This window comes from Chiloscyllium punctatum, chromosome 39, assembly GCF_047496795.1.
Source record: "Chiloscyllium punctatum isolate Juve2018m chromosome 39, sChiPun1.3, whole genome shotgun sequence".
NCBI lineage: Eukaryota > Metazoa > Chordata > Chondrichthyes > Orectolobiformes > Hemiscylliidae > Chiloscyllium > Chiloscyllium punctatum.
Genome location: NC_092777.1, coordinates 15,586,693 through 15,596,899, shown reverse-complemented (window position 1 = coordinate 15,596,899; position 10,207 = coordinate 15,586,693).

The following is a 10,207-nucleotide window of genomic DNA, read 5'->3' as shown; positions in this document are numbered from 1 at the left end:
CTGGTCTCAGTGTGATCTCCCGGTCTCTGTGCGATCTCCCCCTCTCAGTGAGATCTCCCGGTCTCAGTGTGATCTCCCAGTCTCAGTGTGATCTCCCGGTCTCAGTGCGATCTCCCGGTGTCAGTGCGATCTCCCGGTCTCAGTGCGTTCTTCCGGTTTCAGTGTGATATCGCGGTCTCAGTGTGATCTCCCGGTCTCAGTGCGATCTCCCAATCTCAGTGCGATCTCCTGGTCTCAGTGCGATCTCCCGGTCTCAGCGTGATCTACCGGTCTCAGTGCGTTCTTCCGGTTTCAGTGTGATATCCCGGTCTCAGTGTGATCTCCCGGTCCCAGTGCGATCTCCCAATCTCAGTGAGATCTCCCAGTCTCAGCGCGATCTCCCGGTCTCAGTGCGATCTCCCGGTCTCAGTGTGGTCTCCCGGTCTCAGTGCGATCTCCTAGTCTCAGTGCGATCTCCCAATCTCAGTGAGATCTCCAGGTCACAGTGCGATCTCCCGGTCTCAGTGTGGTCTCCCGGTCTCAGAGCGATCTCCCGGTCTCAGTGTGATATCCCGGTCTCAATGCAATCATCCGGACTCTGTCCAATTTCCTGGTCTCAGTGCGATCTCCCGGTCTCAGTGCGATCGTCTGGACTCTGTCCAATTTCCCGGTCTCAGTGCAATCTACCGGTCTCAGTGTGATCTCCCGGTTTCAGTGTGATCTCCCGGTCTCAGTGCGATCTCCCGGTTTCAGTACGATCTCCCAGTCTCAGTGCGATCTCCCAGTCTCGGTGTGATCTCCCGGTCTCAGTGTGATCTCCCAGTTTCAGTGTGATCTCCCTGTCTCAGTGTGATCTCCCGGTATCAGTGCGATCTCCCGGTGTCAGTGCGATCTCCCGGTCTCAGTGCGTTCTTCCGGTCTCAGTGTGATATCCCGGTCTCAGTGCGATCTCCCGGTGACAGTGCGATCTCCCGGTCTCAGTGCGATCTCCTGGTCTCAGTGCGATCTCCCGGTCTCAGCGTGATCTACCGGTCTCAGTGCGTTCTTCCGGTTTCAGTGTGATATCCCGCTCTCAGTGTGATCTCCCGGTCTCAGTGCGATCTCCCAATCTCAGTGAGATCTCCCAGTCTCAGTGCGATCTCCTGGTCTCAGTGCGTTCTTCCGGTCTCAGTGCGATCTCCCGGTGACAGTGCGATCTCCCGGTCTCAGTGCGATCTCCTAGTCTCAGTGCGATCTCCCGGTCTCAGTGTGATCTCCTGGTCTCAGTGCGATCTCCCGGTCTCAGCGTGATCTACCGGGCTCAGTGCATTCTTCCGGTTTCAGTGTGATATCCCGGTCTCAGTGTGATCTCCCGGTCTCAGTGAGATCTCCCGGTCTCAGTCCGATCTCCGGATCTCAGTGCAATCTCCCGGTCTCAGTGAGATCTCCGGTCTCAGTGCGATCTCCCAGTCTCGGTGTGATCTCCCGGTCTCAGTGCGATCTCCCAATCTCAGTGAGATCTCCAGGTCACAGTGCGATCTCCCGGTCTCAGTGTGGTCTCCCGGTCTCAGAGCGATCTCCCGGTCTCAGTGTGATATCCCGGTCTCAATGCAATCATCCGGACTCTGTCCAATTTCCTGGTCTCAGTGCGATCTCCCGGTCTCAGTGCGATCTCCGGTCTCAGTGCGATCTCCCAGTCTTAGTGCGAACTCCCGGTCTAAGTGAGATCTCCCGGTCTCAGTCCGATCTCCGGATCTCAGTGCGATCTCCCGGTCTCAGTGAGATCTCCGGTCTCAGTGCGATCTCCCAGTCTCGGTGTGATCTCCCGGTCTCAGCGTGATCTCCCAGTTTCAGTGTGATCTCCCAGTCTCAGTGTGATCTCCCGGTATCAGTGCGATCTCCCGGTGTCAGTGCGATCTCCCGGTCTCAGTGCGTTCTTCCGGTCTCAGTGTGATATCCCGGTCTCAGTGCGATCTCCTGGTGACAGTGCGATCTCCCGGTCTCAGTGCGATCTCCTGGTCTCAGTGCGATCTCCCGGTCTCAGCGTGATCTACCGGTCTCAGTGCGTTCTTCCAGTTTCAGTGTGATATCCCGGTCTCAGTGTGATCTCCCGGTCTCAGTGCGATCTCCCAATCTCAGTGAGATCTCCCAGTTTCAGTGCGATCTCCTGGTCTCAGTGCGTTCTTCCGGTCTCAGTGTGATCTCCCGGTCTCAGTGCGATCTCCCGGTCTCAGTGCGATCTCCCAATCTCAGTGAGATCTCCAGGTCACAGTGCGATCTCCCGGTCTCAGTGTGGTCTCCCGGTCTCAGAGCGATCTCCCGGTCTCAGTGCGTTCTTCCGGTCTCAGTGTGATATCCCGGTCTCAGTGCGATCTCCCGGTGACAGTGCGATCTCCTGGTCTCAGTGCGTTCTTCCGGTCTCAGTGTGATCTCCCGGTCTCAGTGCGTTCTTCCAGTCTCAGTGTGATATCCCGGTCTCAGTGCGTTCTTCCGGTCTCAGTGTGATATCCCGGTCTCAGTGCGATCTCCCGGTCTGAGCGTGATCTACCGGTCTCAGTGCGTTCTTCCGGTTTCAGTGTGATATCCCGGTCTCAGTGTGATCTCCCGGTCTCAGTGCGATCTCCCAATCTCAGTGAGATCTCCCAGTCTCAGTGCGATCTCCCGGTCTCAGTGCAATCTCCCGGTCTAAGTGTGGTCGCCCGGTCTCAGTGCGATCTCCCGGTCTCAGTGCGATCTCCCAATCTCAGTGAGATCTCCAGGTCACAGTGCGATCTCCCGGACTCAGTGTGGTCTCCTGGTCTCAGAGCGATCTCCCGGTCTCAGTGTGATATCCCGGTCTCAATGCAATCATCCGGACTCTGTCCAATTTCCTGGTCTCAGTGCGATCTCCCGGTCTCAGTGCGATCATCTGGACTCTGTCCAATTTCCCGGTCTCAGTGCAATCTCCCGGTCTCAGTGTGATCTCCCGGTTTCAGTGTGATCTCTCGGTCTCAGTGCGATCTCCCGGTTTCAGTTCGATCTCCCGGTCTCAGTGCGATCTCCTGGTGTCAGTGCGATATCCCGGTCTCAGTGCGGTCTCCCCGTCATAGTGCGAACTCCCGGTCTAAGTGAGATCTCCTGGTCTCAGTCCGATCTCCGGATCTCAGTGCGATCTCCCGTTCTCAGTGAGATCTCAGGTCTCAGTGCGATCTCCCAGTCTCGGTGTGATCTCCCGGTCTCAGTGTGATCTCCCAGTCTCAGTGTGAGCTCCCAGTCTCAGTGCGATCTCCCGGTCTCAGCGTGATCTACCGGTCTCAGTGCGTTCTTCCGGTTTCAGTGTGATATCCCGGTCTCAGTGCGATCTCCCGGTGCCAGTGCGATCTCCCGGTCTCAGTGCGTTCTTCCGGTCTCAGTGTGATATCCCGGTCTCAGTGCGATCTCCCGGTGACAGTGCGATCTCCCGGTCTCAGTGCGATCTCCTGGTCTCAGTGTGATCTCCCGGTCTCTGTGCGATCTCCCCCTCTCAGTGAGATCTCCCGGTCTCAGTGTGATCTCCCAGTCTCAGTGTGATCTCCCGGTCTCAGTGCGATCTCCCGGTGTCAGTGCGATCTCCCGGTCTCAGTGCGTTCTTCCGGTTTCAGTGTGATATCGCGGTCTTAGTGTGATCTCCCGGTCTCAGTGCGATCTCCCAATCTCAGTGCGATCTCCTGGTCTCAGTGCGATCTCCCGGTCTCAGCGTGATCTACCGGTCTCAGTGCGTTCTTCCGGTTTCAGTGTGATATCCCGGTCTCAGTGTGATCTCCCGGTCTCAGTGCGATCTCCCAATCTCAGTGAGATCTCCCAGTCTCAGCGCGATCTCCCGGTCTCAGTGTGGTCTCCCGGTCTCAGTGCGATCTCCTAGTCTCAGTGCGATCTCCCAATCTCAGTGAGATCTCCAGGTCACAGTGCGATCTCCCGGTCTCAGTGTGGTCTCCCGGTCTCAGAGCGATCTCCCGGTCTCAGTGTGATATCCCGGTCTCAATGCAATCATCCGGACTCTGTCCAATTTCCTGGTCTCAGTGCGATCTCCCGGTCTCAGTGCGATCGTCTGGACTCTGTCCAATTTCCCGGTCTCAGTGCAATCTACCGGTCTCAGTGTGATCTCCCGGTTTCAGTGTGATCTCCCGGTCTCAGTGCGATCTCCCGGTTTCAGTACGATCTCCCAGTCTCAGTGCGATCTCCCAGTCTCGGTGTGATCTCCCGGTCTCAGTGTGATCTCCCAGTTTCAGTGTGATCTCCCAGTCTCAGTGTGATCTCCCGGTATCAGTGCGATCTCCCGGTGTCAGTGCGATCTCCCGGTCTCAGTGCGATCTCCTGGTCTCAGTGCGATCTCCCGGTCTCAGCGTGATCTCCCGGTCTCAGTGCGATCTCCCGGTGACAGTGCGATCTCCCGGTCTCAGTGCGATCTCCTGGTCTCAGTGCGATCTCCCGGTCTCAGCGTGATCTACCGGTCTCAGTGCGTTCTTCCGGTTTCAGTGTGATATCCCGCTCTCAGTGTGATCTCCCGGTCTCAGTGCGATCTCCCAATCTCAGTGAGATCTCCCAGTCTCAGTGCGATCTCCTGGTCTCAGTGCGTTCTTCCGGTCTCAGTGCGATCTCCCGGTGACAGTGCGATCTCCCGGTCTCAGTGCGATCTCCTAGTCTCAGTGCGATCTCCCGGTCTCAGTGTGATCTCCTGGTCTCAGTGCGATCTCCCGGTCTCAGCGTGATCTACCGGTCTCAGTGCATTCTTCCGGTTTCAGTGTGATATCCCGGTCTCAGTGTGATCTCCCGGTCTCAGTGAGATCTCCCGGTCTCAGTCCGATCTCCGGATCTCAGTGCAATCTCCCGGTCTCAGTGAGATCTCCGGTCTCAGTGCGATCTCCCAGTCTCGGTGTGATCTCCCGGTCTCAGTGCGATCTCCCAATCTCAGTGAGATCTCCAGGTCACAGTGCGATCTCCCGGTCTCAGTGTGGTCTCCCGGTCTCAGAGCGATCTCCCGGTCTCAGTGTGATATCCCGGTCTCAATGCAATCATCCGGACTCTGTCCAATTTCCTGGTCTCAGTGCGATCTCCCGGTCTCAGTGCGATCTCCGGTCTCAGTGCGATCTCCCAGTCTTAGTGCGAACTCCCGGTCTAAGTGAGATCTCCCGGTCTCAGTCCGATCTCCGGATCTCAGTGCGATCTCCCGGTCTCAGTGAGATCTCCGGTCTCAGTGCGATCTCCCAGTCTCGGTGTGATCTCCCGGTCTCAGCGTGATCTCCCAGTTTCAGTGTGATCTCCCAGTCTCAGTGTGATCTCCCGGTATCAGTGCGATCTCCCGGTGTCAGTGCGATCTCCCGGTCTCAGTGCGTTCTTCCGGTCTCAGTGTGATATCCCGGTCTCAGTGCGATCTCCTGGTGACAGTGCGATCTCCCGGTCTCAGTGCGATCTCCTGGTCTCAGTGCGATCTCCCGGTCTCAGCGTGATCTACCGGTCTCAGTGCGTTCTTCCAGTTTCAGTGTGATATCCCGGTCTCAGTGTGATCTCCCGGTCTCAGTGCGATCTCCCAATCTCAGTGAGATCTCCCAGTTTCAGTGCGATCTCCTGGTCTCAGTGCGTTCTTCCGGTCTCAGTGTGATCTCCCGGTCTCAGTGCGATCTCCCGGTCTCAGTGCGATCTCCCAATCTCAGTGAGATCTCCAGGTCACAGTGCGATCTCCCGGTCTCAGTGTGGTCTCCCGGTCTCAGAGCGATCTCCCGGTCTCAGTGCGTTCTTCCGGTCTCAGTGTGATATCCCGGTCTCAGTGCGATCTCCCGGTGACAGTGCGATCTCCTGGTCTCAGTGCGTTCTTCCGGTCTCAGTGTGATCTCCCGGTCTCAGTGCGTTCTTCCAGTCTCAGTGTGATATCCCGGTCTCAGTGCATTCTTCCGGTCTCAGTGTGATATCCCGGTCTCAGTGCGATCTCCCGGTGACAGTGCGATCTCCCGGTCTCAGTGCGATCTCCTGGTCTCAGTGCGATCTCCCGGTCTCAATGTGATCTCCCGGTCTCAGTGCGTTCTTCCGGTCTCAGTGTGATATCCCGGTCTCAGTGCGATCTCCCGGTGACAGTGCGATCTCCCGGTCTCAGTGCGATCTCCTGATCTCAGTGCGATCTCCCGGTCTCAGTCCGATCGACCGGTCTCAGTGCGTTCTTCCGGTTTCAGTGTGATATCCCGGTCTCAGTGTGATTTCCCGGTCTCAGTGCGATATCGCAATCTCAGTGAGATCTCCCAGTCTCAGTGCGATCTCCCGGTCTCAGTGCGATCTCCCGGTCTCAGTGTGGTCTCCCGGTCTCAGTGCGATCTCCCGGTCTCAGTGCGATCTCCCAATCTCAGTGAGATCTCCCAGTCTCAGTGCGATCTCCCGGTCTCAGTGCGATCTCCCGGTGTCAGTGTGGTCTCCCGGTCTCAGTGCGATCTCCTGGTCTCAGTGCGATCTCCCAATCTCAGTGAGATCTCCAGGTCACAGTGCGATCTCCCGGTCTCAGTGTGGTCTCCCGGTCTCAGAGCGATCTCCCGGTCTCAGTGTGATATCCCGGTCTCAATGCAATCATCCGGACTCTGTCCAATTTCCTGGTCTCAGTGCGATCTCCCGGTCTCAGTGCGATCATCTGGACTCTGTCCAATTTCCCGGTCTCAGTGCAATCTACCGGTCTCAGTGTGATCTCCCGGTTTCAGTGTGATCTCCCGGTCTCAGTGCGATCTCCCGGTTTCAGTACGATCTCCCGGTCTCAGTGCGATCTCCTGGTGTCAGTGCGATATCCCGGTCTCAGTGCGATCTACCAGTCTTAGTGTGAACTCCCGGTCTAAGTGAGATCTCCCGGTCTCAGTCCGATCTCCCGGTCTCAGTGTGATCTCCCAGTCTCAGTGTGATCTCCCGGTCTCAGTGTGATCTCCCGGTCTCAGTGCGATCTCCCGGTCTCAGTGTGATATCCTGGTCTCAGTGCGATCTCCCGGTGACAGTGCGATCTCCCGGTCTCAGTGCGATCTCCTGGTCTCAGTGCGATCTACCGGTCTCAGTGCGATCTCCCGGTCTCAGTGCGGTCTCCCGGTCTCAGTGTGATCTCCCGGTCTCAGTGTGATCTCCCTGCCTCAGTGCGATCTCCCGGTCTCAGTGTGGTCTCCCGGTCTCAGTGTGATCTCCTGGTCTCAGTGTGATATCCCGGTCTCAGTGTGATCTCCCGGTCTCAGTGCGTTCTCCCGGTGTCAGTGCAATCTCCCGGTCTAAGTGTGATCTCCTGGTCTCAGTGTGATATCCCGGTCTCAGTGTGATCTCCCGGTCTCAGTGTGATCTCCCGGTCTCAGTGTGATCTCCTGGTCTCAGTGTGATATCCCGGTCTCAGTGTGATCTCCCGGTCTCAGTGTGATCTCCCGGTCTCTGTGCGATCTCCCGGTCTCAGTGTGATCTCCCGGTCTCAGTGTGAACACCCGGTTTCAGTGCAATATCCCGGTCTCAGTGTGATCTCCCGGTCTCAGTGCGATCTCCCGGTCTCAGTGCGATCTCCCGGTCTCAGTGTGATCTCCCGGTCTTAGTGCGATTTCCCGGTCTAAGTGAGACCTCTCGGTCTTAGTGAGATCTCTCGGTCTCAGTGCGATCTCCCGGTCTCAGTGCGATCTCCCGGTCTAAGTGTGATCTCCTGGTCTCAGTGAGATCTCCCAGTCTCAGTGCGATCTCCCGGTCTCAGTGCGATCTCCCGGTCTCTGTGCGATCTCCCGGTCTCAGTGTGATTTCCCGGTCTCAATGCAATATCCCGGTCTCAGTGTGATCTCCCAGGCTCTGTGCGATCTTCCGGTCTCAGTGTGATATCCCAGTCTCTGTGCGATCTCCCGATCTCAGTGCGATCTCCCAGTCTCAGTGCGATCTCCCGGTCTCAGTGCGATCTACTGGTCTCAGTTTGATCTCTCCTGGTCACAGTGCGATCTCCCAGTCTCAGTGTGATCTCCCGGTCTCAGTGCGATCTCCCGGTCTTAGTGCGATCTCCTGGTCTCAGTGAGACCTCTCGGTCTTAGTGAGATCTCTCGGTCTCAGTGCGATCTCCCGGTCTTAGTGCGATCTACTGGTCTCAGTGTGATCTCTCCTGGTCACAGTGCGATCACCCGGTCTCAGTGCGATCTCCCGGTCTAAGTGAGACCTCTTGGTCTTAGTGAGATCTCTCGGTCTCAGTGCGATCTCCCAGTCTCAGTGTGATCTCCCAGTCTCAGTATGATCTCCCGGTCTCAGTGCGATCTCCCGGTCTCAGAGCGATCTCCCGGTGACAGTGCGATCTCCCGGTCTCAGTGCAATCGCCAATCTCAGTGTGATCTCCCGGTCTCAGTGCGATCTCCCGATCTCAGTGTGATCTCCCAGTCTCCGTGCGATCTCCCGGCCTCAGTGTGGTCTCCCGGTCTCAGAGCTATCTCCCGGTCTCAATGTGAACTCCCGGTCTCAGTGCGATCTCCCGGTCTCTGTGTGATCTCCCAGTGACAGTGCGATCTCCCGGTCTCAGTGCGATCTCCTGGTCTCAGTGCGTTCATCCAGTCTCAGTGTGATCTCCCGGTCTCAGTGTGTTCTTCTGGTCTCAGTGCGATCTCCCTGTCTCAGTGCGATCTCCTGATCTCAGTGCGATCTCCCGGTCACAGTGTGATATCCCGGTCTCAGTGTGATCTCCCGGTCTCAGTGTGATATCCCGGTCTCATTGCGATCTCCCGGTCTCAGTGCGATCTCCCAATCTCAGTGAGATCTCCCAGTCTCAGTGCGTTCTTCCGCTCTCAGTGTGATATCCCGGTCTCAGTGTGATCTCCCGGTTTCAGTGCGATCTCCCAATCTCAGTGAGATCTCCCAGTCTCAGTGCGAGCTCCCAGTCTCGGTGTGATCTCCCGGTCTCAGTGTGATCTCCCGTTCCCAGTGCGATCTCCCGGTGACAGTGCGATCTCCCGGTCTCAGTGCGATCTCCTGGTCTCAGTGCGATCTCCCGGTCTCAATGTGATCTCCCGGTCTCAGTGCGTTCTTCCGGTCTCAGTGTGATATCCCGGTCTCAGTGCGATCTCCCGGTGACAGTGCGATCTCCCGGTCTCAGTGCGATCTCCTGATCTCAGTGCGATCTCCCGGTCTCAGCGTGATCTACCGGTCTCAATGCGTTCTTCCGGTTAAAGTGTGATATCCCGGTCTCAGTGTGATCTCCCGGTCTCAGTGCGATCTCCCGGTCTCAGTGCGATCTCCCAATATCAGTGAGATCTCCAGGTCACAGTGCGATCTCCCGGTCTCAGTGCGTTCTTCCGGTCTCAGTGTGATATCCCGGTCTCAGTGCGATCTCCCGGTGACAGTGCGATCTCCTGGTCTCAGTGCGTTCTTCCGGTCTCAGTGTGATCTCCCGGTCTCAGTGCGTTCTTCCAGTCTCAGTGTGATATCCCGGTCTCAGTGCGATCACCCGGTCTCAGTGTGATATCCCGGTCTCAGTGCGATCTCCCGGTGACAGTGCGATCTCCCGGTCTCAGTGCGATCTCCTGGTCTCAGTGCGATCTCCCGGTCTCAATGCGATCTCCCGGTCTCAGTGCGTTCTTCCGGTCTCAGTGTGATATCCCGGTCTCAGTGCGATCTCCCGGTGACAGTGCGATCTCCCGGTCTCAGTGCGATCTCCTGATCTCAGTGCGATCTCCCGGTCGCAGTCCGATCGACCGGTCTCAGTGCGTTCTTCCGGTTTCAGTGTGATATCCCGGTCTCAGTGTGATCTCCCGGTCTCAGTGCGATATCCCAATCTCAGTGAGATCTCCCAGTCTCAGTGCGATCTCCCGGTCTCAGTGCGATCTCCCGGTCTCAGTGTGGTCTCCCGGTCTCAGTGCGATCTCCCGGTCTCAGTGCGATCTCCCAATCTCAGTGAGATCTCCAGGTCACAGTGCGATCTCCCGGTCTCAGTGTGGTCTCCCGGTCTCAGAGCGATCTCCCGGTCTCAGTGCGTTCTTCCGGTCTCAGTGTGATATCCCGGTCTCAGTGCGATCTCCCGGTGACAGTGCGATCTCCTGGTCTCAGTGCGATCTCCTGGTCTCAGTGCGTTCTTCCGGTCTCAGCGTGATATCCCGGTCTCAGTGCGATCTCCCGGTCTCAGCGTGATCTACCGGTCTCAGTGCGTTCTTCCGGTTTCAGTGTGATATCCCGGTCTCAGTGTGATCTCCCGGTCTCAGTGCGATCTCCGAATCTCAGTGAGATCTCCCAGTCTCAGCGTGATCTACCGGTCTCAGTGCGTTCTTCCGGTTTC